The sequence below is a fragment of the Pinus tabuliformis genome, chromosome 2_2 (genome assembly GCF_031772625.1).
Source record: "Pinus tabuliformis cultivar Carrire ecotype Pingquan chromosome 2_2, CPIR1, whole genome shotgun sequence".
In the NCBI taxonomy this organism is placed as follows: domain Eukaryota; kingdom Viridiplantae; phylum Streptophyta; class Pinopsida; order Pinales; family Pinaceae; genus Pinus; species Pinus tabuliformis.
Window position 1 is genome coordinate 825,230,146 of NC_142300.1, and position 27,604 is coordinate 825,257,749.

Consider the following 27,604-nt stretch of genomic DNA (forward strand, 5'->3'; position numbering starts at 1 on the left):
TCAGGTGATGAAACAATTGTCACAGCCTCAAGTATAAAGGGTAAACATTCAGAAGCATCTACAAGTAATTCTGCACAATCTATTGATAATGAAGAAAATGAGAGGAAAAGACATGAGATTTTTCATATTAGAGTTATTTCCAAGCATCAAAATATTGATACTTTATTTGATAGTGGATCACAAGTAAACTTGATTTCTGAACCAATTGTGAAGAAGTTGGGATTACTAACAACACCTCACAAGAATCCAAATCCATTGGGTTGGGTATGTGATAAAGCAAAGCTACAAGTAACTAGACAATGTAAACTTAGGTTTGCTATTGGGTCAACATTTGTAGATGAGGTTGAGTTAGATATAGTTCCCTTGGATATATGTGGTATTGTTTTAGGAAGTCCTTACTTGTATGATAGAAATTTCATTTTCTATAGAGCTGAAAATAAGTATCAACTCACTAAAGAGGAATCGAATATATTGTAAGAGCTCATAAAATCAAAAATAATTATTCTCTCATAAACTCAGGGCAGATGAAAAGAATTGTAAATTCATACAAGCAATTTTTACTAAGGGTTGTAAAGGAAAAGAACCCTGATAAAAACAATGTATTTGAGGGCTGTGATGCTAAACAGAAAGCTGATTTAGAAAAAGTTTTTTCAGAATATGATATCCTATTTCAAGAACCTAAAGGTCTGCCACCCAAAAGGGAAATAGTACATGATATTCATTTGCAGCAATATGCTCCATTGCCTAACATCGGAATGTACAGGTTATCTGCTTTAGAGAATGTAGAGATCAAGAAGCAAGTACAGGGGCTGCTCAATAAAGGGTTCATAAGAGCAAGCACATCACCATGTGGATCTCCGATCGTGTTGGTGAGAAAGAAAGATGGTTCGTGGAGGATGTGCATTGATTACAAAGCACTGAATAAAATAACGATCAAGAATCGTTATCCTCTTCCTCGCATTGATGATCTATTAGATCAACTGAAAGAAGCAGTTTACTTTTCCAAGTTGGAATTGCGTAGTGGCTATCATCAGGGCAGAGTTGCAAAACAAGATGCATGGAAGACTACTTTCAAAACAAAGCAAGGGTTGTATGAATGGCTGGTTATGCCTTTTGGCTTAACTAATGCTCCTGCCACTTTCATGAGAGTTATGAATGATGTACTCTAACCTTTTATTGATGATTTTGAAATTGTATATTTAAATGACATTCTTGTTTTCAGTAAAACATGGGAAGAACATTTGAAGCATGTAAAGCAGACTCTAGATGTTTTGAAAAGAGAACTTATCTATGTGAAGTTATCAAAATGTGAATTTGACAAAACATCTTTAAATTATTTGGGTCATATTGTAGGGGGTGGTGAATTAAAGATAGATCTCTCTAAGGTTGAAGTCATTGTGAACTAGGCTAAACCCAAATCTACTACAGAAGTTAGGAGCTTCCTAGGAGCAGCACAATATTGGAGAAAGTTTATTGCTAACTTTTCCTTGATTGCAACTCCCTTACATGCTTTAACAGGATTGTACAAGGTGTTTCAGTGGGGAGGCAAACAGCAGAAAGCCTTCGACACCTTGAAAGAAAAAATTAGTACAACACTAGTACTAGCACTTCCAGATCTTCAACATCCATTTGAGATTGAAACAGATGCCAGTGACTATGCCATGGGAGCAGTGTTGATGCAACATGGTAAACCCATATGCTATCATTCTGAGACATTTAATTCTGCGGTAGTTAATTATCCCACATATGATAAAGAATTGTATGCATTAGTATAGAGTGTGAAAAAGTGGAAACATTACTTAATGGGTGAAGAAACAATTATACATACTAATCATCAACCACTTCAGTATTTGCACTCACAAACTAAATTGCAGCAATCAAGACACTATAGGTGGATGGATTTTCTACAACAGTTTCATCTTGTCATCAAATATAAGAAGGGCATACACAATAAGGTTGCAGATATGTTATCCAAACCAATCATAAATGCATCTACTATACTTAAGCATAACTCAGTAATGCATGAAAGCGACAATGAACAATATGCTCAAGATATAGATTTTAAAGATGTATATGCAACTTTAAGTCATGGCAAACAAGTAGAAGAATTGGATTATTATGTTAAGGACCAACTCTTGTATCATTTGGGAAAGTTATGCATTCCACAAACTGAAAGAGTTAACATAATTCGAGAAGCACACACTTCTCTTATATCAGGTCATTTTGGTGTAAGTAAAACAATTACATAGCTACAAAGGTTCTGTTATTGGCCAAGGATGCATGAAACAGTTTCTAGATATATTAAAGGGTGTATCATGTGTGCTAAAAGTAAGCCCAGCAATAGAAAATTAGGCTTGTACTCTCCACTTCCAGTTCCTTCTCGTCCTTGGGAAATTGTTTCCATGGACTTTGTTGGGGGATTGCCAAAATCTAGAAAAGGTCATGACTATTTATATGTTATTGTGGACAGGTTCAGCAAAATGTGTATTTTCATACCTTGTAACAAGTAGATTATAGTTGAGAAAACAGCGAAGTTGTTCTTTTAGCATGTCTGGGTTCATTTTGGGTTACCCACTTCCATTTTATCTGATCGAGATTCTCGATTTGTTGGGAAGTTTTGGTCAAGTCTGTGGGAATTGATGGATACTAGACTGAAGAAGAGCACAGCCTTTCATCCACAAACAGATGGCCAAACAGAGGTGGTCAACAGGACAGTGATCTAGTTGCTCAGAGGCTATTGCAGCAAGAATCCCAAGCTTTGGGATGAACATTTGTATTATGTGCAACATGCTTACAACCGTGCCAAGCACTCTTCTACACAGAGATCTCCTTTTGAGACTTGTTTTGGTTTTACACCAAAGTCTCCCTTGGATTTTGTCTTTGGAAAATACATAGCGGTTGATGGACACATTGATGTGGAAAAAGAAACCAAGTTCTTGGATTTAAGAGATCTGTGGTTTGTACTTTTCGAATCATTGACCGGAGAATCCATAGTATGAGTATTTTTGTACGAACGTTTCAAATCCCAAATGGGATCCATCATCAGGGTTTGAGAATGATGATAAAAGAAGAGCAAAATGGAAAGAATAAATACTTAAGAGGACAAAATTTTTAGGGAACAGCACAGGGTTGGCTTGAATCTGAAATTATTTTAATTTTATTCTTATTTTTAATTTATTTTTATTTTTAATAAATTACCTTTATTTTATTGAAATTTTTATAAAATTTTTTAATTTTAATAATTAGGTTTATAACCTATAGATTAAAAAGGAAAATGAATTGATACTAAAATTTTTCGATAATAGATTGAACTAAAATATATTAATTTCTATATAAATTAATTTAATATATTAAATTAATTTATATTAATAATTATAAATAATAAATATTTATAATTTATCAATATAATAATTAATATATTAATTAGTAGTTATATAGAAATTATTATATTAAAGTAATAAAGAGTTAATTATTAGGTTAAAGGAGCTATTTTAATAAAATGAAGGGATAATAAATTAATTATTATAGAAATACTAGGGAATATATCAATTTCTATATATAAATTAAATTAATATATGAACCAAATTATATTAACAATTATAAATAATTGATATTTATAATTAATTAATATAATAATTAATATATTAATTAATCGTTATGTAGAAATTAATATATTAAAGTATTTTTATGTTAATAATTCTAATTATGATATAGATAAAAAGTACTGACCAATAATAATAGGATAGGAGAGGGAGGGAAAACTTACCTGCTTGAAGGCTTACCCGGGGATGGGTTGACGCTTTTTGATTTCCCTGATCAGGGGAAGCCAACTCCCGCTAATCTCCATACCACTGTCTCTGTTCAGATTACAAGGATGCTTAATAATTTCAAGTGCTTCTCTGATCTTCCGTCTCTGTTGCTGCTCTTCTCTTGCGATAATAGATGCGTTTTCGAGGCATATGTGGTGCTTAGTCTTCGAGGAGTGTTCTGCCAAGGCTGAGGTACAAGATCTTCCATTCCTGATGTCAGCGCCATGTTCCTTGAGTCTTGTCTGGAGGGAGCGACCTGTTTCGCCTATGTAGCTTTTTCCACAGGAACAGTCTATTTTATAGACTCCTTTAAGTTGCTGCTTGTCAATATCATCTTTAACAGACTTCAAACTTTGCCTGATAGTACCAGGAGCTGAGAATTGTGTTATAATGTTTTTCTTTCTTAGGATTTGAATGATTTTGTCTGTAACCCCATGGATATAAGGTAGAAAAACCTTGCCACATTGAGGTTGGTCCTGATCCTTAGGTTTGGGAGATGACAACTTCCTTTCAGCTTTCTCCATGGCTTTTTTAATCTCATGATCTTTGTAGCCAATATTCTTAAAAGTTAAAAAGAAATGCCTCTTTTCTTCGTTAATATGCTCTGAGTCAGAAATTCGAAGGGCTCTAATGGCAAGAGTATTCAGAACACCAAACTTTTGGGCTGGGTGATGGTGGGAATCCACATGGAGGTAACTTTCTGTGTGGGTAGACTTCCTGAAAACCTTATGGCCCAAAGAGCCATCCTCTTTTCTGATGATTAGAATGTCCAAGAATGGGATGCTCATGTTTTCTTCAAGCTCCATTGTGAATTTTATTTCAGGAGAGATGGAATTTAGGTGAGTGAAAAACTTGTCAAGTTCTGCTTTACCATGTGTCCATTTTATATTGGTGTCATCGACAAAACACTTCCACCAGGCTGGCTTTAAAGGATATGATTCCAGGGCCTTCTTCTCAAAATATTCCATGTATAGGTTGGCCACGATTGGCGAGAGGGGTGATCCCATTGCTACACCGGATGTCTACTCATAAAATGACCCTTGGAAGGTGAACACTGTTGACCTTAAGCAAACTTCAGCCAGCTTTGCAGTCTCTGGATCAGTAACATCTTTTATAACCTGAATGGCCTCATCAAGAGGAATCTTCGTGAATAAGGAAACCACGTCAAAGCTTACAAGGATGTCATCACTTTCCATCCTTTCATTTTTAATAAGATTCACAAAGTCCTGGGAGTCTTTGATGAAGGAATCAGTATTTCCGACCAGGGGTTTTAGAATTTTAGCAACGTATTTAGCAAGCTCATAGGTTGGGGAGCCAATAGTATTAACTATCGGTCTAAGGGGGACCCCTTCCTTATGGATCTTGGGTAATCCATAAATTCTAGGGATGGTTTCACAAGAGGGGGTTAATCTCTTCTTTAATTTTTCATCAAGGTTGGAATCTGAGATTATCTTTTTTACATCCTTCATGATTTTGGGCATGGGATTACTGCTCGGCTTCTTATAACTGCCACAACTTAGGTGATCATTCATTTTCTGTACATAGTCTTCTTTATCCAAGATGACCGATGCTCCACCTTTATCTGCTTTAAGAACTACTACCTTGTCATTATTTCGCAAGGACTTGAAAGCTCTTTGTTCTTCCTTACTCAAGTTGCTTTTGGGAGTTTTGGCTTTTCTCATGATGAGAGAAAACTCTTGCCTTAATATTTCTTTGTCTTCCAGAGGGAGGTTGCTGATCCCATCTTCTATGCTACAAATCATCTTTTCAATGGGGAGGCTTTTAGGGGCCATTGCAAACCCCATACCTTTGCTGAGAACATTAATGGCTACCGGGTCTAATTCCTGGGAAGATAGGTTGACTACTTTTCTTTTTGATATGGACTCACATGAGTTTTCTGAAGACATACTTTTTTCTTTTTGGAAACTCATGTCTAACTCTTGATTGCTAATGACTCCCGTGCTATCTTTGGAGTTCACTGAATCCTGATTGCTTCTGTTATCTGGAGTATTATTTTTGCATTTATCATCAACCCAAACCTCCTTGTCACCCTTGCTAGGAGCATTACTTTTTACCCTTTCTTGATGGATAAAACTGTCCTTTTTAATGTTTAATCTATGAATTTTCGCACCACCATAGAAATTGTTGACTAGGTCATGAGCACATTCCTTGGAAACCTGCATTCTATCCATAGTATCCATGCCAACTACGCTGTAATTGTTTTCCTTCTTCTGCGCCCTGACCAATGAGTTATCATTACCAGTGTAGTTGTTATTTTCTGGTTTGTGTAATTCTTCATTTATAATCACTTCTACGCACTCATTATCACCAACACTATCATAGTTCGAATTCTCCTGAATGCCATATCGGTGGCTGATAACACCGATTTCCAATGAATCTGCGCAGTTTATAAGGGAGCTTGAATAATCTGCGCAGTTTCTACGGCTTTCAATGCTTGAAAAACCTGCGAAGTTTGACCTAATCGTGCAGTTTTTAAGGTTTTCAATGTTTGAACCACCTGCGCAGTATCTCCCGCTTATCTCTTGTGAGGATGGAATAATACATGCGTAATTTCCAGGGTTTACGTCTTTTAAACTACCACCGTACTTATTACTGCTTTTTTCGTTGCTGGTTTTGTCAACAATTAGGGATTTTACAACACTGCTTTCCATCGTCAATGGATCGAGTGATATGTCAAGATTTATACTTCTTGCGTATTCTTTAAGGTTTTCAATGTTAGAACCACCTGCACAGTATCTCCCGCTTATCTCTTGTGAGGATGGAATAATACATGAGTAATTTCCAAGGTTTACGTCTTTTAAACTACCACCGCACTTATTACTGCTTTTTTCGTTGCTGGTTTTGTCAACAATTGGGGATTTTACAACACTGTTTTCCATCGTCAATGGATCTGCACCGAGTGACATGTCAAGATTTATACTGCTTGCGTATTCTTTAGTGTTTAACTTGCTGGGCTTACATTTAACTGCACAGTTTTCACTGTTATTAACCTTAACGCTGATGTTTTGTGCAGAATTAGTGGCGGGTTCCAGATTTGTGAATATCACCTGAGAATTTAGAAGCTTGGATAGCTTCTTGCGTTGCCTTTATAAAAATTTCAATAAAATAAAGGTAATTTATTAAAAATAAAAATAAATTAAAAATAAGAATAAAATTAAAATAATTTCAGATTCAAGCCGACCCTGTGCTGTTCCCTAAAAATTTTGTCCTCTTAAGTATTTATTCTTTCCATTCTGCTCTTCTTTTATCATCATTCTCAAACCCTGATGATGGATCCCATTTGGGATTTGAAACGTTGGTACAAAAATACTCATACTGTGGATTCTCCGGTCAATGATTCGAAAAGAAACCAAGTTCATTAAACAGATCCAAGAAATTCACCAGGCAGTACAGGAACAACTGGAAAGAAGCTAGGCCAAGTACAAGGCAAGGCATAACAAGCATCGAATTGAGCATAGCTTCCAAGTTGGCGATCAAGTCTGGATGTACATCAGCAAAGACAGAATGCAAGGTGAAGTCAAGAAGTTGAAGCCAATAAGGTATGGGCCTTTCAAGATACTTGAGAAAATTGGTAAAACGCTTTTCACCTTGATTTTCCAGCTTACATGCACATCTATTCAATGGTTAATGCAAAGAACTTGAGACTGTTTGAACCTTCATTGATTGAAGATCCCGAAGAGCAAAGTCAGTTGTCTTCCATTGATGATCTGTTGCTTAAATATCTCAATGAGTTGCAGGAAGATACAGTTCTAGATCAGAAGGTGAGAACTACGCGCAGAGGGGATGTCGAGTACCTCAGAATCAAACTCAAAGGTTCAAAACCAAGTAGTGTATGATGGATAGAGACTGGACAAGTGAGGAAGTTGTATCCTCACTTGATCGATGCTTTAAAACCAGATTTTGGTGGTCCAAAAGCTTTTTCAGTGGGGAGGCGTGATCCAAAATGGATCCAAAACACCCTCTAAGTATTCAAAAGTTAAAAACTATCGCATAAGGAAAACCTTCACAAAAGGCGGATTACACTATCGGGCCTGAAAAACATGAAGAAATGGCCAAAAACAGAGTTATCGGAGGCTTGGACAGCGATGCACAGGAGTCATCGGATCTGGCCGATCAACGAACCAGATCCGATCGGCATATCACAATCGGCGAAGGTAGGCGGAGGCAGGCGGGTCAACGAGGACTGTCGATCAAGCACACAGATCGACGACCCAAGTTAACTCGCAATATCACTTTGGCAAAACACAAGGGAGTGCTTATTAATGGCTCGGGGACTATGCGATATGCGATTGCGATATAATCGCATCGCAATATTGCGTCGGAGCAGTACAAAGGAGCGAGGCCGATAAATGTGACTTGCGATATAGCCGGACCTAATGGGGTTATGGGAGATATTTGATATATTTTGAGATCCAGAAACAAGGTTTTTTTATGTATTTCACATTTTCATTAAATAAACAAAATGCGCCCGATGCGATAAATATCTGGACCCAATGGAACTTATAGATGTGAATATATAACATTTCAAGTCCGATATGAGCCATTTTGTCGGGATTTTATTTGTATTTGGGATTTTTAACAATAGACCCAAATACAAAGGAACCCACGCCTATGCAACTTGCGATAGTGATTTAAAGGCAGAGCCGATGGAATATAGGGTGGAATTAATGATTTTTGAAGTCTGATAAATGGCAGTTTGGTGGATTTTGCAACGGTTCTATTTATTTCTCTGTGTAAATAGAGAAACACTATTTTTGGGCTTTTAACGCAATGATGGTCCCTTCCGTTGCAGAATAGGTGGCCACCATCCATGAAGAAATTGGCAATGATTGCTTAATGCTCAGAGGTGGGATTCGAGCAGACAGAGACTGGGAGCTAGAGAGCCCAGAAGAGGAAATGAACAGACATCGTCGATTGGCTTTAAAGCCACAGAATGACAGACATAGAGAAAGCAGTGCTGAGACAGAGAGAAGACAGAGACGGAGAGTGAGAGAACGAGTTTGTGTAATCAGAGAGGCTTGAGGGATTCAAGCAAAGCTCCTATTGTTTTGTATCTGTGGTGTTGAGACTCAATTTGAGCTCACATTTTGTAAAAATCTGCTCTTGAAGACATAATAGAGAGGTCACCACTGAAGGGTGCACCAGGAGACGTAGCCCAAGAGTTTTGGGTGAACTCCATAGTAAACTTGTTGTGTTATGTTTGTTTGTCTATTATGTTTCTCTAACTGCTCATTGTCTATATTATTCACAATCTTATCGATCCATTGCACTAAGTAATATAGGCAAATCCATGCACATGAGTCCGTAATACCTTAAAAGTAATCTAAGATCTTCATTTTCAGATCAGTTATATTTATGCATGAATAGCAGGGAAAAAATTCCTTGTGAATTCATTATATGCAATTTAGGTCATCATGGTGATGTTGGTTGTTATGATCGTAATATGTTGGCTGAGATAGAATAGGAGACAGAGATCATCATAATGAGGTTGTAGCATTGGAATTTGGGATAAGATCAGATCATCATAATGGTATTGTATGGCATGCAGGTATGTAAGTCAAGGATTGTTATATGCATTAGGTTTATATATATTATCTTTATGTACATGTATTTTGATGTTATGGTTACATTCATGATAGATGATAGTTGATTAGTATAGTCATATGCACATGTGTTGGATAGTCCTGAATGATAGTAACATGTGGTTGGATGCATTTCTATTTTTGTTTTATATTAGATAACTTGATGATCATGTTATATCTTGTTGATGAGTATGGTATAGGTGTTTCCAGGAAAACTAGTGTCTTTTCGATCTGCTAGTCCCACTAGGATTGGCAACTATCCTAGAAACAAACAATCAAAGCAATTTGCGATTTCCTCTATGTATGATAGATAATAGAGAAGCAAAGGAACCAACCTGGATCTTCTGCTTGAATCCTTGCTTGATTTCTCTCTCCCTTGATATAGCTTGCAACTCCTCTCCTACTTGTCCCACTTAGAGAATATCTGTAGAAACAAAGTAACAAAGCACCATCAAAGCATCTTGATCTATTATATCATAAACAATGCAGAATCATAAATACATTGAGCATACAACAGCATTCACAAATAACAACATTCACAAACACACGATTGTATGGAGGAAAACTAAAAGAACTTTATTAAAATAGAAGGGAGAATTACAACCCAGCTGTCTGATCCAGCATCATCCTGCCAACATCAAAGCCCTCTTCACCTCATGAAAAGCAAGATCACCCAACAATACAATGCTCTTTCTCAAAGACAAACTATCAGCACTTCCTTGAAAATTACAAAATTCCAGCCTTTAGATCTCTCAGATGAGGGATCCATTTATAGATGTGTGCAAGGGTGTGAGTCATCTCTGGGTTTTTGATTAGTGTCATTCCACTTGTTGTTCTTGGTTCCACTTGGAGATTTCTTGGATCTCTTACTCATCCCTGGGTGAATTCAAAGAGGCAAGTGTCATAGAGGAAGTTTCTAGAAGATTCCATGAGCATCCACTTAGCAAATTGTCTTGGACATTTGTCCATCCTCGCTCATCACACCCTACAGAAGGCCTCATCAGTATGCATCGCACCCTGACAGTGGAGCAGTCAGTATGGTCCTGTTTTGGCCAGTTCTGAGTGGTTTTTTAGGTGGAACTTCTGGGGAATGATGTAATCATTTGACCATGATCCTTTAAGGTATAAAACAACACTTTTAGGGGTTAAAGAGCCCTTGATTTATTGACATATAGGATTGGGGTTGCGGTGCCAAAATATGTCTATAACAGTTGCCCCCTAAAGCATGAAGTCGTAAATATTTTTATGTCAAGTGAAATGCTTTATCATGAGGATCCGAGGTATTCGAACTGGGAGGTGACCTATATAAGATACAATACAATACATCATCATCATATTATTTTCATGATCTAGCTGAGGTGGGAATTCCCATGCTCAGCTTTATAAATTCATTTTCATGTACATAGAACAGATAATTGTCTGCGATTGCAGACTGGTGATTCTTTATATGTAGAGTCATCATCCCTTAGCTTGGATGATCATATGTGCAACTTCTGTGTACATTTGATGTCTTTATATTCCTAAATATATCGCAACACGGAGGGATGAAACGAGATCCTGGGTCTTCAAACTCGTTCAATCTTCGCCTGATGTACAAGTCGATCCATGTGAAAAGATGTTCTGAAGTCGAAAATGGAAAGACATCGCCTGCTTACCAACGAATATTGTATGCTATTAACAGGCATGAGAGGAATCACCGATAATGATAATGACCATCAAGGTACTACAGTATAGTTCACGTGGTGTGAATATATGATCCGATGTCGAACACCACGCAAAATCTTTCAGTCGAAGGTCATTGATGTAAACCTGTCGCTGGAAGTGAGAAACTTGCCATTGAGGCATGCAGGCTTCAAAGTACTGAAAGGGTTGTTTATAAGTCAACTTCTTGGATAATGAGCTGATGCTGACAAGAAGTGACCTGTCGTAGGAGGGCCTTAATGTATCCCACATCTATGACACAAAACGAAGCAAATGATTTTCTGGAAGTGAAAACGATCTGATGATACAAGGTTCAGGAATGGTAGTCATGAAAAATGGAAGGTGAAGGTATTGTAGTGGATGAGGCATTAACTGGATGGTGAATTCTCTGAATGACTTCTCTTGAACATATCGGCGACACTGAGATGGATTGGTAGCGTTAACCCCAAAATATGGATGGTATGGAGGACCAATGGTGATATGACCAGCAAACGGAATAACCCAACCCGACTCAATCATGGTGATGGAGTGAAAGTGTCATGTTCAAGAGCGACCTGCTACCAATAAAGTTCTTCAAGTTTTCTTCCATTTTTCCCTAGTCATTGCTGGCCAGTACCTCTTTATTTTTGTCAAGCTTGAGGAGGATAACATATGCTTGTTCTATAATTTGCCCTTCAGGCAAACCTGTCGCTATGTTTTAGTGAGCTTAACGACAGTGAAACTCATCCTTGTCTGGGAGGACAAGTTTGTCGCTATTGTTTTAACAAGTTTAACGACAAGGATAACTTGGTCCTTTTCATGTTTAGAGAGTTTTAAAAGGGATGAAAAGGAAACTCCAGCAATTCTTTTTCGTAGCATAATCCCTTAAGTCTGAAAAAGGATAAAATAATACAAAAGGGATGACTTTTCTGATCACTTTAGCGATCCGAAAAAGACAAGCGCTCGAACTTTTCTGTGAGATAATCCCTCAAGTCCAAAAAAGATTAAAAAATACAGGAGGAATGGCACTTCCAATCACTTTAGCGAGCTGGAGAAGCCAATAGCTTCACAATCTTTTCATATTTAACGAGTCTGAAAAGAGTTTAAAGGAGACTCGTTTTCGAGGAACAAGTGGCGTTTTAGGATAGCTACTGGTTCCGGGTAATCTTGGAACTTCTCAAAACATGGTGGTGTGAAGAGGGTGCCTAATAGGACCACTCATTGTAGTTGTTCTTCAAAAGGGTAAACAATCAAGTGGAAGCGTATGATCGGCCAAAAGGATGGAGGTGATGGAAGGAACACAACCAAGGTTCAAAAGGCTGATATAATGGCAATCACAAAGGTTATTTACTAAAGGTGGGTTCATTTTTTAATGAGCTTGAACTCTGGGGTAACATATGCTCAGTGGTGGGTTTATTTTTTAACGAGCTTGAACCATGCGATAACATTGATCATCTTTCTTTTTATGTAAGCTAGAAATGACCAAACTAAAAAGCTAAAAAAACTAAAAAGTTAAGGAACTACTGAGGTTAGGTAGGATGGTTTCATCAGCAGTTTAGACAAAACACTTCCTTTGCTTCGTTCGCATTGTAGACAAAGGTGAATGGTGGATCAGACCAATCACCTAACCTAAGAAGTTGAAAACTAAAAAGCTAAAAAATGAAATTGGTCGCTTTTTGCTGGCATAAAAAGATTTGCATGCCCCCAGGCATCGAGAAAAGGAGAGTCTCCAGGTAACCATATGGGAGTCACTGCAGTTAAGCAGGATTGTTTTTGTCAGCGGAGCCGACGAAACACTCCCTTGGCTTTGTCCATCAAATAGACAAAGGTGAATGGTGTGAGATAACACTTCCAATCACATAACCTATAGGGAAACCTATCTTTTTAGCTGGGTTCGTCTTAAAATAGACAAGGGTGCATGCCCCCTAAGCTTCGTTACATTCACCAGACTACTTGTGGTAATTAGGTGGATGGAATGAAGGTTGAAGAGACACTCTTGATGCAAAAGGACCATTTAGGGATGATGTTTGACTTGAAGTTGTGTTTGAACCAGGAAATGAAAGCTGGTCAACAGTGACAATCTTGCCTTCATGCGGGAAACACATCACTCGAAAGAGTGTTGAGACAATAGCTTCCATGTTGTAAACATAGTCGCATCCAAGGAGTAGATTGTAATCTAACGGTCCTTGGACTACCATCACGTTCAGGTGAACGATTTTCCTTCTCAAAGTAATCGATAACTTAGGAAGGATCCCTAACAGTCCACTGGTTCCTTTGTTAAAGCCTGACAAATTTTGTGTAACAGGCATAAGCGATGGCGAACCAAGCACTTTCCAAGCAGTTGAGGAAAGGATACTCACTGAAGCCCCTTCATCTATGATAGTGCCAGACACGATCATTTTGTAAACTTGTACTATGATTCAGAATGGTACATTAGATGGAAGGTGGGATCTTGCTAGTCGGTTCCAATCAAAGGAAGTGCCCAAACTACTTGGAGGGTGTTAGACTCAGTCTTGTCAGTCCTCTGTCAGAATCAAATTCACCAAGGTTCATTTCTCGTCATTTGCAGTCATCAAATGCCATTTTGGTCAAAAAGAGTCATTTTAATTCTTGAGTCCAGGGTTTTGTCTCCAGAAGTGTGAAATAACGCTTGCAGGCCAGAGGGAGGTTCAATAAGTTTCTTATTTCAAGAGTTTCATCATCATTTATGCTCAAAGATATTTCTTCTTCAAAACTCTGTTTTGAAGAAGAAATTGTCAAATTTGTTTTATGATACGCTCCATTCACAAAACGAACTCTTGGCAAATCATCCTAATTGTCGAATATACAACACGCTCAGCAGTTTGGTGGAGTTTGATGGTTATTATCTTGAAAGTGAACCCTGTGTGGCTTGTAGCTGTCCAGAAGTGCCTTATACAAGAATGAAGTTGGACAATCTGAAATCTGAGACCAAGTTCACTGACAACTGAAACATTGTCAAATGCACAGGATGTATCAAATGAAGTAAGTGCAGAGCTGAAAGGTCAACCTGATCTGATTATTGGAAATTACAGCGATGGGAATTTAGTTGCATCTTTGATGGCACATAAACAAGGAATTACTCAGTGCAACATTGCTCATGCTTTGGAGAGGATGAAATACCCAGATTTAGACATATATTGGAGGGATTTTGAGGAAAAATACTACTTTTCTTGCCAGTTTACTGCAGATCTAATTGCAATGAATCACGCAGATTTCATTATCACTAACATATCAAGAGATTGCAGGAAGTAAGGATACTGTTGGACAGAATGAAAGCCACATTGCTTTCACCCTTCCTGGTCTCTACCATGTGGTTAATGGAATTAATGTTTTTGATCCAAAATTCAACATTGTTTCTCCTGGAGCAGACATGCAGATTTATTTCCCTTACACAGAAAAGCAGCGCCGCCTTACTGCTTTACATGATTCAATTGAGGAACTCTTGTTTAATCCTGAGCAGACAGCTGAACATATGTGTGCCTTGAATGACCATAAAAAACCCATTATATTTTCTATGGCAAGACTCGACCGAGTGAAAAATATGACAGGATTGGTTGAATGGTTTGCAAAGAACAAACGCCTGAGGGAGCTGGTTAACCTTGTTGTGGTTGCTGGTGATATTGACCCATCAAAGTCCAAAAACAAAGTTTTAGAGGCCGATTGTGTGACTTGAAGGCAGTGCAGCGCATATAACAGGAGGCGCGACGCACTGGGAGCCCGACCATAGTGCAAAAATACCACTGGCGCAGCGCACTCAGAGCGCGCGGTGCACAGAGGTATAAGCCCAGAAAAACAATAAATTTGCCTAAAAACTTTGGACGCTCATGAATTCTTCATTTCGATGCTTGATGGGATTCACGCAAACGATGGGAGAGAACACTCTAGTCTCAAAGGTGAAGTGCAGGCAATGGGGAATCTTGCTGCGTAGCTCATAGGGTATTTTCAGGGATTTTGAGATCTGATGTTACACACACTGTATGTCGCTTCCTCTTCAGATTTATCTTCGGAATTTGAATTATTTTTTGTTGTTACACATACCGGTAAGTTGGTTGCAGAGCATTATGTATCCTACCTAAGGCTTAGCAATCAATGGTACAAATGTGATGATTCGTGGGTCTCTCAGGTTAGTGAGAGAGTGGTTAGAGCTTCACAGGGTTATATGATGTACTATGTTCAGAAAATGCTTTATTACAAAGTAAGTGAAGAATTAACAGGTCCAAGGCGTTTGCTCGCGCCTCCCTTCTGTCGAGTATGCTCTGTTCAGCTCAAATTGGAAAAGTTGAGAGAATTAGGGTTTATAGGGGAAGAAGTTGGGATTATTGTTCAGAGGTTGCCTGAGCTTCTGGGTCGTCCGAGATAAACTGCGGCAGAGTCTTAAATTTCTTGTGGAAAAATGGAAGCTTCCTTGCAATTTTGAGTCATCCGTCGGCTTCGAGAACAGACTGAGGCCGAGTCTAAATGCTCTCAGGACCTTGATGATGATGACCAAGTCTTTTAAGAAAGCTGAAACTCACACTTTAATGCACCATATTGTCCATGTCAGATGGGGGTTTTCTTCTTAAAGTGGTGAGCAGGCTGCCAGAGGCGACATCGGAGATTGAGGAAGAAAACCCCGTTGTAAGGGGTGGGGATTCAATTGGTTGCTCTGTTTTGTGGGTGTTCGATTGAAGAGAAACTTGGAGGGTTTGGGCCTGCCGTAGTTCATGATTATTCTCTGCATCAATTATGGTATTCAAAGCTTCCATTTTGTCCTCACGCATTGCCTTAATGGAGATACAAATACTGCAATTCATTGCATTCCTTGCAGATAAAGATAAACTACATGATGATGTGTGCCAAGGTGAAGACAATGAAGAATGATGCCATTTTTCTTTAACGACTATTTTCCTTCTGCTCTGGTTGCCAAATTTGTACGAATTTCCAAACATAGCTCCACATGTTTCCTTCAATTTCTTTTTTGGATTGTATGTATTGATTTGAATGAAAAACACATCTTGCAGACCCTAATACGATTGTTGGAAACCCATAGAACTGAGTTGAAATCTTGGGAAGATGCAATAGAGGCACTACAACCTTGATTTCTCCCAGCCCATGGGGTTTCACCATCAGATGATAATCCAGGCTCAGATGCCCTGTCTCTGTGGTTCAGAGAGAGAACTATAAGCAACTCAGATTAACAGCATGCATCTACTCTACCTTTTGGCATGAAGATCGCCGAGCAGCTGATTAATGTACATCAAATATGTAAAACAGAGGGACGCCTTTTCCTGGCCTATTTTTCCCCTTTTTTGGGCAGAGACAGTGGTTGAAGTATATTACTTTATGGATTTTTTCAGATTGGAAGCAGCGTGTGTCAATACAGTGTACATATTTTATCCAGAATGAAAGCATGATTAAAGTGCTTATGATGGTCATGAAAAAGCTTCAGTTTGGAAATGGGTTCCTGTTGATGAACCTGGTAAGCAAGCTGCCAAGCGGATTATTGTGCTGGAGTAGTAAGAGTGAAACTCACACCAGACATACAAAAATATGGAATTGAAGAAATATCAGTGCTTTGATGGACTGTGTTGGATATGGAAAATGTCGGCTGTGGGGGAAACTTCGAATCCTTGGTCTTGGAACAGCTTTGAAAATACTTTTCTCAGAGGATAACGGTAGTGGAAGACTTGAGATGAATGAATGGCCCCAATGCAGAAAGTATGACAGAGTTACTTTTTGATCGCATATTATGTGATATACCTTGCAGTGGAAATGGAACTATTTGTAAGACACCTGACATCTGGAAAAAAATGGAATGCTGAACCCGGCAATGGGGTACATCGCCTTCAAGTTCAAATTGCCATGCGAGGTGTTGCATTGCTGAAAGGGGAGCCCTATATACGGCTCTTGTTGTTATGTATACTCTTACATCTGGCATAGTAGGCTACATCGCAGCTGGAAATGGCGGTTCCCTTTATTCAAGGCGGGATTTTAGTCTAAAGGCTATTTTTATTAAAAAATTAGTTTTTGTTCAAAAGGCCAGTGTAAGATGAAAATGTCACCGCAACAGAAAGATAAGAGCACAATGGTATTCAGACTGCAAGAGTAATAGGATTACATTCGTATAATTCCCTCATGCAAAAGCTTGTAGCACTGGATGCGAGCGAGATACATGAGTTCCCTCCTAAAGTTGCTGATGAAGATTCAATCGATTATGCTGCTGCCACTACTGCAACATTGGGGGTTCCTTCTCCATCCCTTTCAAGGGGAAAATCATTTGAAGACTCGCTCATTTCAACAGGAAGTTGAACAGCTTATGAAAAGCATTGGATTTTATCGTAAGTTGATTTGGTAGATGGTGCGCCACCTGATATTGATAGCGGTTTGTCTGCTATCTCATATCAAAATCCGAATTCTGAGAGACTACCATGTCAAAGTTTGTCTGAATTATCAGAAAATAACATTGAAAATGCAGATCAAGCAAATCATATGGATGAAGCCAGTAAATTGGATGGTGATATAATAGCAGCTATCAGTATGAGCAGGGTTGCATCTTTCCGTTGTCTGAATTAATTAAATATCTTGCCTGATAATGTGCCCGGTGAAACTCCTATTGAAGAATTATCGATTGGGAGAACAGAAGGGAAACAAGAGGGTCAGCTGCACCTTTTTGGTCCACAATGTCAAGTTAAGAGTATTATTGCTGATACTATAGAAGTTGAAGAGTCTAAACATATTGGAAATCAAAACTAGTGAGAATGATAAAGGTTCTAGCAAAGGAGCCTCATTAAAGGCGAAATATTATTTAAAAGCTATTTTCATAGAAAATTGGTTTTCATTCAAACTAGAAGGTGGACAAAGCATATTAAACAGGTTCTTACTAAAGGTTTCTCTCCATTGAAACATGATCAACAAGGGTTGAAACAATGGAATATGTTTGTTCCTGTACTGAGGACTAAAGCAACAACAGAACAACAAAAGAAGTGGCTACCTTTAGCAACTAGCATGTCAGTTATTGGTTGTTATGCACAAACGGAAATTGGGCATGGTTCTAATGTACAGGGGCTGGAAACTACTGCTACTTTTGATCCATCTACTGATGAATTCATCTTGAACAGTCCAACTCTCACATCTATAAAGTGGTGGCCAGGAGGCTTGGATAGGGTTGCAACTCATGCAATTGTTCATGCACGACTGATTTTAGACAGGGACTATGGTGTGCACGCATTCATTGTACAAATTCGAAGTATGGAGGATCACAAACCTTTGACAACAATAACAGTGGGGGACATTGGACAAAAGTTTGGGAATGGTGGAAATAATACAGTGGATAACGATTTTGCATAGTTCAATAACACTTGAATCCCTCGTGACCACTTGCTAATGCGAATGGCTATAGTAACAAAAGAGGGCAAGTATGTACGCCAAAATGTGCCTAAATAGATTTTATATGGAGGCATGATCACTGCACGGCAAATCATTCTCATGGAAGCTTCAGTGTGTCTTTCTCGTGCTGTTACTATAGCTGTGAGGTACAGTGCTGTTAGGCGGCAGTTTAGCCTTGACAACGGGAATCGGGAAATACAGCCTTGGCAGAGATTCACGCATGCACATCTGGACTAAAAGCTCTGACCACCTCGGTTACTGCAGATGCGATTGAAAAATGCAGGAAAGCTTGTGGAGGCCATGGTTACTTATGTGCTAGTGGACTTCCAGAGCTATTTGCAGCATATATACCTGCTTGCACATATGAGGGTGACAACACAATTCTTTTTATCCAGGTTGGCAAATTCCTTGTAAAGACGATTCTCAACATGAAAACTAGTTTGAGACCTCAGGGAACGACTCAATATCTAGCAGATCTGGACCTCCTCACAACAAAAGATTGTGAAGTAACAGATGAGGATGACTGGTTGAGTTCTAACGTCGTTTTGGGCGCATTCAAAGCAAGGGCAGCAAGGCTTGCACTTTCTATACCCAGGCACATACAGAGATTTCCTGATCAAGATGCTGGATTTGAAGAGTATCACAATGGCTGTGCTGCAAATTCAATTAGCTCGAAGGGTATGTTTAAACTTATTCAGAGACAAGGTCCTTTTGGGCGTTTCATGGCACTGGTTAATACTGATGGATCTGTCGCTCATTATAAAAATTGGTTTCAAACGGCAAAAGAGAAGGTGAAAGGTCAAAAGCCCAATTAAATGAAAAATACCTACCACAGCCGAAAAATAGGAAAAGACGGTCTATTGTTGGACTTCAGTTATGGTTCAAAGCATCTATGCTACAGATGTTGCCTCTTCGTGGGCTATCAAACAATTTTCAAGTGTAACGCTCCTTTTCTTCAGAACAGATGGTTGGCTTTTCATTTCTGTTAACAATGATTAAATAACCCCCCACTTTGGGTCGATCCATTTTCCCACAGAAAAGCTTATTTATTGCATAAAAAATCATTTGTAAAGGATTCTGAGTTCTGGGAAACGATGGAGGAATAACTCAGCGTTTGGCTGTACAGATTGACAAAGAAATAATTAAATGGTGGAGCTCTAATTTATAAGATTCTTGTGGTATGAGTTTTGGCATGTGTTTTTCTCTCTGTTTCATATGTATCCTGTGATGTTTTGCATTTCATTCATGAACGTATCCAGCTGAATACTTTTAAGTGAGAAAGGTAGAATTCAGTCATTGCTCTGCCTTGAGGAAGTGTTCAGTCTTTATGTGTTTTCTTCTGCCTGGAAAGGATTCATACATTAATGCCCTTTCCAGCTTTCTTAAACAGTCTTTTCACCCCATTTAAATTTAATTCGATTGCTAAAATCTCATGCTTACCTGGCCTTATGAAATATCCTGTGCCTTTGGTTAAATCTCTGCTCATGCTATCCTTGTCCCATGCAGCCCAGCAACTTAGTCATTAAATCAAATCTCACTCATTCAAATTCATTTTACTAGCGTAAATCAGTTACCATTTAAGTCATCTCGGACTTTATTGATCATTTTATCGAGATTGACTGGAGAGAGCCCTCTCCTGTCCTCGTAGGGCTAGCTACGATGCTGAGCTTGGTTTGATGTTGCCTCGAATTTTTCCTTTTTCAGCCTAAGGCAGATTCGAGCGCTAATAGAGGGGGTACCGAATGGTTGAATTAACCCCTCAAGTAGCGAGAATTGGGGAATTTTCCTCCTGTTGTGTAGAAACAGGTGGATTGTCCCCAAGTTCATTGGACTCTGAAGTAACAAAAAGAATTTGAACAGTATCGTTCTCACTCTCTTTGGGAATGGTATCATCTGAAGGTGGACCTTCTGAAGGTAAAACTGGGTCGACTGCCATCTCGACCTATTGACTTTGGTCCAGTATAGACTCAGAAGATTCGATTTCAGTGATAGGTGTTTCGACCGACAGTTGAACTATGTTTGTCGGATTTTCAACTAGTAAAGGACTTGGGGAGAGCTTCTTGTATCCAGATGGAAGTCTCTGCGGTGAAGCAGGATGGTTATGCAAGATTCTCTTGGCTTCACCCAAAAAAGGACAACGGGGGAGGGTATGGTCCCCCTCACATAATCTACATGGAATTTTGACCTTTCCTTTTTGTCCATGAACTTCATTTTCACTAGTTGATGGTGTGCTGTCAACATGATCACCAGAGGTTGATGACACCGGACGGTGCGAACGGGGAGACCATTCTCTCAAGATCCGTGGAAGGCAAGGACAATCTCGATGAAAATGGTCTCCTCTGCAAATCACACAAGGAAATTTAGGAGATTTAATGTGCGGATTTTCACCAGATGATTCATGGTTGCCCCCTTGCTTAATTGGCTTCTTCTTCTTCTTCTCCTTCCCTTTCTTCTTCTTCTCAGTCACTTGGTTACTAACATCATTACTTTTACCAAGCGAAGAGGAAGAAGGGAAGGGAGAAACAAACGAAGAAGAGGGCGAAGGGTCAACTTTAGTATTAATTGGTTGCTGATTCGATTGCTGAGAAATTACAGTATTTTGAATGACAGAGGTTGATAGTAGCCATATTGGTAGGCCAATTGTGATTCCCAGAAGGGACAATGTGGCCATATACGGAGCACCAATATCTCCCCAAGAGGAGAAAGGACTAGGATTCCTCTCAGAAGGGATTCCTTGATTGGTAGACTCCATTTTATCAACCTAAAATCAACGAAGGAACAGGAATGTTATTCTGAATTTAATAAATTTTAATGACACTTTGACACAACTTTGCTTTTTCAGTTTTTAAGAGTCAAGAAAAAGCTAAATATGACTCCAGTCGCCTTTGATTTTTAATGAGCCTGAAGTGACAAGTGCTCAGATGGACCTTTTATTTTAAGGAGTCGAAAAGGAACGAAAGTGACTACTCTGGAAATCTAGACAGAGGGATTACCAAACCAATCGCAAAACTGCAATATACACCTTGGTGATAAATTAAAGAGAAATTACCAAGGACTTATGTATGGCAGTCACTCTTCCCGAATGCTATGTTCAGTGCATTGCGATCGATAGGGCGGCAGACACGACTTCCTATGGATAAAGGATGTAAGCTTATTGTGGTCTCCCAATATATACTCGACGGCACAGGGAGCACAAGTCCGTGCTAGCACTTGTCCTATCAAAGATGAGAAATCACCCAACCTTCGATGAAAATGATAGTGACTAGATTTTACGATGTCGGAACATGTCTCTAGCCTAGACCTCTAAATGTGTTGTGTTAGGTTCCAAAGCGTTGTTAAGTTCATTGAAATTTATTTTAGAGTTGATCTTGCTTAGAGGTTTTCCTTTCAATGGTTCACCATGTGATGTAGATGTAAAATTCCTAAATATGCAATCTACAATGATAAACAATCGTTGTTTATTTTTAGCAATGAAAATCCTAGCTACTATGGAAAGAAGATTCAATTTCTTTCAAACACAAAGCAAAGAGCACACACTAAATGCATTTTTTCCTAAATCATTTTTTGCACACAGTCTAAATGCAAATGCAAATGCATGTATTTGTTTTTTGTTCCCTTTAACATGAAAAATGCCAAAACGGAAAACTAAGTATAGATCTGAAATATTTTCTTCAAAGTGACATTTCGACAATTTCTTTTTCAAAATGAAAGGAAGACTTAAACGACACTTTTCAATTTTGAATAGAAGATGCTTTCGACACTTCAAATATCAACAAATCAAATCAAATACATGACAAAAAGTTCAATCGACTATCTAGAGAAGGAAGACTTTACGACACTCCTCTTTTCGACACAAAACGACAGTTACAACACTTTTGTACCAAAACGACAGATCGATTCAAGAAACTTTTCGACAAAGGATCATAAATGATGGACAAATACATAAAAACATTTACTAATCCTAATCAATGGAGGATGATCTATGTAATGCAAGGAGGCTTCAGCAATGAGATACTGTTCATAAGCAGCAAAGAACAATTAAACAGACCTGAAAACAAGGACAAAACCCCAAATTTCAAGGAGAGAAATAGGATTACTCAGTCATCGCACCTCTGCTTCACAGAAACAGGGATGCATCTCACCTGCTACACTCGGGAAGTGCGATGCATACTGGCTTCCAATGATAGACAATGCGATGGGCCAGGGAGCACAACTGAGATGGGTTTTGGCTCAAATTTGCAGCTAATTTCAGTGAGTTAAGCTGAGCTATTATGGACAGTAAAGAGAAACGTACAGGTGTATGATCTTGGGAGGTTATTGAGCTATTAGTTTACTTATGTAGTATACTTCATGCTCCTTTCTTGATTATGTTTTCTATTTGGTGTTGAGTGTTTGGTGTCTATTATGTCATATAGTTGATTTATTTAACATGGTATGTTTGCAAGTTGGTTGAAAGTTTGATGAGTTTCATAATATGAGTATGTTTTCCAATGATCTCGTTTTAAGATGATTTTACTAACACATATGTGTCAAGACAGTTCATATGTACTTCAATGTAGTACATAGTTGTAGAATTATGTCTAATGACTATGAGTTGACTACGGGTTATGACATGATTGTTTGTAAAAGTTGATTTCAAATTGATAGATATGATTGTCTTGATATCTGGAACATGTGGTTGACATGTGTAAACAGATGTAGGAAACATGCTTGGTATTAGCATGATAGGATACCAATTGATGTGTCTACATAAATAACAGTTGGATAATGTGACAACGCATAATAAGCCTTGATTGCAACAAGGTAAAAGGAAGGAATTGGGCAAGAATTCCTTTGGCTATGTTTGGAAACCCTATTTCCAAGTGAATGGGTGATTTGCATACATGAAGTCTTCTTAACCTTAATCTCGTCTGATATTATGTGGATATGTTTTATATTCATGGACATGTATTTGACAGGTATATCAACCAGTTTCTAGTTACAGGAAGATCTGTCAAGGGAATTGGAGTCCCTTAAGACATGACACAGATATGTTCAGCTACAAGGCAACATTCTTGGCTTAACAAGATAAGGTAATTGGTGTATTGTTATGTTATATATACACTAACAGTTATGTGTTTATGGTAGTATGATGCAGGGGATTGCATGGAAAAAGAAATTTCCATGAAATTTTGAAGAAGGCTCAGGTTGAGATTTCCTTGGGAACCATGGGGATTGAGTCATGGTGTCTATTGCCAGTCTTGTGCTTTTGGTCTTTTATGAATTGTTGAGCTTGATTTTGGTTTTGTTTATGTCTAGTGCAAGGCCTTGCCACTTTTTGTGGTGTCATATTGTTATTGAATTTCATGGTTTTCTTCTTAGTTGTTTCTTATCTTGCCTTTCATGTTTTGAGTCTTGGGAATTTTTTGGGAAATAGGAAATTTGATGGAGCTCGGGAGAGTTGTGTGGTACCCAAAAGGTAATGTAAGATTCAGATGAAGCTCTGTGCATGAGTAAGCGCAGTGGAGGGTAAGACTATGACAACCAATTAGACTAGTTGGGTCCATTGGTGTAAATGGACGATGGCGGGATAGACAGGAGAAAGGTAACCAGAAACGGTAAAGTAAATGGATGTGAGATGTCATATGGCTTGACTAAGTTGGGAACAGTGATTCTTAATTTTGTGCATGAATAAAGTAAGTTCTCTTAACCTTGACCTTGATATCTAGTGTTTATTTTATGATCATGATTTCTTTATGCTAATGATTATATGCATATATGTATGTATGTACGTTGTTAACTGACAGGGTCATCATGGATCATGATTGTTTTATGCTAGTGTTTATGTATATGTATGTATGTGTCTATGTATCTATGTCACTATCTGACAGGGTCATCAAGAGTTGTTTTTGTGGAGGAATGATTGCTTATGCAAGCAAATGACATGAAGAGGTTCATGGTCTTATGAGGAATCAATTGGGAAGAGTAGTCATGACAAATGTATGAGGTTAGTATCATGTGGTTATGAGTTGATATTATGTGATTATATTATGTCTACTTTATGGAGAGGTTATACCAAGGGATACATCAGTGAAATGAAAGTAGTGTGGTTTGCAACATGCTAGGACAAGCATGGATAAGACGTTGGAAGCAAGGTTGCTTGGTAGAGGTAGTGTGGTTTCGAATGTGTGGTATTACTATTGTGCATATGTCATACATGTTGTAAATGTTGCATCTGTGATGAGTGTGTGAATGCAGTATTGTGCATATGTCATACATGTTGTAAATGTTGCATCTGTGATGATTGTGCACATGCAGTATTGTGCATATGTAGTGTGTGTACATGTTGTTTATGCAATATTATGTACAGGGTGTTAGTACAGATAGTGTTGTATGAATGTTGCATATTTAGTGTTGGGTATATATGGTGCTATGTACATGTTGGATATAAGGTGATGTGTACATATTTTATTGTGTGCATGATGGATATGCAGTGTTGTATGCATATGGTGCTCTGCACGTGTTGGATATGTGGATCTGTGTACAAATGATGTTGAGTACATGTTGGACATGCAGTGCTATGTACATGTGGTGTTGCGTGCATGTTGTACATGTGGTTCCATGTACATATGGTGTTGTGTGAATGATTGGACAAGTGGCGTTGTGTGCATGTAATGTTGTGTACATGTTGTACAAGTGGCGTTGTGTGCAAGTGGTGTTGTGTACATGTCATGCATGTGGCATTGTGTACAAGTGGTGTCGTATACATGTCGTGTATGTGGTACTATGTACATGTGGTATTGTGTACATGTTGTACAGGTGGTGCAGTGTACATGTGGAATTGTATACACATTGTGCAGGTGGTGTCATCTACATGTGATGATCTACACACATTATGCAAGTGTTTGTGGTGTACATGTGGTACTGTGTACATGTGGTACATATGGTACTGGTGTACGTGTGGTATTGTGTGCATATCGTACATGTTTTGTTGTGTACATGTGGTACTATGTATGTGCATTGTGTAGCCGTCGTATCGTGACATGTGTATTCATTGTGTTGTACTCTATGTGGGTACATGTATTGTGTGGCATTGTACATCAGGTATAGATGTATGAGTTGCATTGCATGTTGGGTGTATGTGTATGCATTTTGTGGTGTCGCACTTTGTGTGCAGAATGTATGTCTTGTGATGTATATTGTGTACGTATACGTGTTGTGTTGTGTCATACACCGAATGTAGGAGTATGTATCGTGTTGTCTTGTACACTGGGTGTAGGTGTATGTGTTTTATGTCAGGTGTAGATGCATGTATTGCATGGTGTGGTATGTTGTGCGTGGTTGTATGTGTGCGATGTACACTATATGTTTGTGCACATGGTTGAGAAGGCATTAGGTGCTTGTCTGGTCTAGAAACCAATCCAAAGTGCATATAGAATAAAGACCAAGGTAGAAGCCAAGGATTGATTAAAGGATAAGTATCAATATATTATTTCATTTTTATTATGCATATGATTTATGATTTTGGTATATAATGATTACATGTGAATTATGATTTTGGTTTATGATGGTGACATGTGATTTATGATTTTGATCTATGATGGTTATGTTTTGAGCTAACCTGATGTGATATGTTTATACATGATGATTTGATCAAATATGCTAGTTTGACTTGTTGTGATTGGAAGTAAACATGATGGAAAACGTACCTTATCAACGAGCTACCAATGAGGTATGACTTGAAGTTATTTCAATTTATTTTGAATCTAATGGAAATTATGTGCTTGGTATAGGAATGCATGAAAATGCTTATTTGCGTGGTTGAAATTGACAGCAAGAATTAGCAGCAGCAACAAAAGAAATTGGAACATGCAGCAGTATACTGGTAAAGAACTTCAGGAGTAGGGCCATTATGGGACACTGGTACCCAATAGTGTCCATTGATTTCCATGAGCATGTTATGACTGGTATGATGGTTTTGAGGAAGGTATATGCCTTGGTTTTTTTATCTTCCAATGTGAGGAACCCTTGCCAAGGTATGGACTACCCGAAATGGGGGTACCAGCAGAAATTGGAAGGTGAGTGACTGCACAAAAGAGGTGACCAAATTCCTGAGGGACTTTATAGCAGAGAAGGTAAGGTCATGGATGGATTTGGTTTTGGTCATAAGGATTTCCAGATGGAATTAGATGCACATTGGGAGTGAACCCTAGAACAATGAGTCAATAACTATTCACTAAGAGGAAAAGTGGCACAAGATTATAGTGTTGGACATTGGATGCAGTTTGACTTTGGCAGTGGATTTCGAACTTCCTGGGAAGGAGGTGTGAGCCTCTATATTCCCTTGTTGCGGATGCAAACATCGTATCCTTTTATTTGTTGGTTGAGAAAATGTGTATATGTGTATATTGTTGTAAATAATATATCGAGCTAGATTTATAAAGCTACATAGACAGTGTGGTTAATTTCTCATTCAAGAAAATGTGTATGTGTATATGTGCTTATTGTAAATATTGCAATGAGTTGTGTTATAAAGCTCTAGTAAATGGTATGTTTGTCATGTTTCAGTAGTGGTCGTTGTAAATGCTACAACAAGCTATGTTATAAAGCTCCATGGGCAGTATGTTTTGTTTTTAGCCGTCTTGTTAGTTATAGGTAATATTGAACACCAAAGATGGTGTTCCCCCAAGGGGGAGGGTTTTGTAATAGCCCTTGTGAAAAGTCCATGTAAAAATATATATATGGCCACATATGATGGGACAAGTATTCCAAGCTGAATGGTAGGGGAAACATCCTAATGGGTGTTGATTCGTTTTATTATGGATAAAGGAAATTGGAAAAGTCAATGGCTAAGGCTTTGGAAAGGCACAAGGCATTTATTGGATTGTATTTATGAAAATAAAGGAAATTAGGAGAAAGGGAAGGTGAAAGGTCACAAGTTGCATGTGAGGAGGAAAATGAAGAAAATGGAGGCCTCATTAATAAAAAGGTTTTTGAGGATCAATGGGCAAGACTTGGTCAGTTCAGTGTTGGAGCTCTCTCATTATTCTCTCTCTCTCTCATACTCTTGGAGACTTAGAGTTTTCTTAGAGCACTCTTGGTGGGTGGGGCATACATGGATTCTTGGAGCAAGAAGGCAAAGGAAGA

The 27,604-nt window shown here is 38.4% G+C and overlaps 2 pseudogenes; both read left to right on the plus strand.

The window, feature by feature from the left end:
- Positions 1 to 9,357: 9,357 nt before the first annotated feature.
- On the plus strand, positions 9,358 to 14,786 carry LOC149195522 (sucrose synthase 2 pseudogene; annotated as a pseudogene).
- A 3,235-nt stretch (positions 14,787 to 18,021) lies between these two features.
- Positions 18,022 to 19,293, plus strand: LOC149195523 (peroxisomal acyl-coenzyme A oxidase 1 pseudogene; annotated as a pseudogene).
- Positions 19,294 to 27,604: the final 8,311 nt, after the last annotated feature.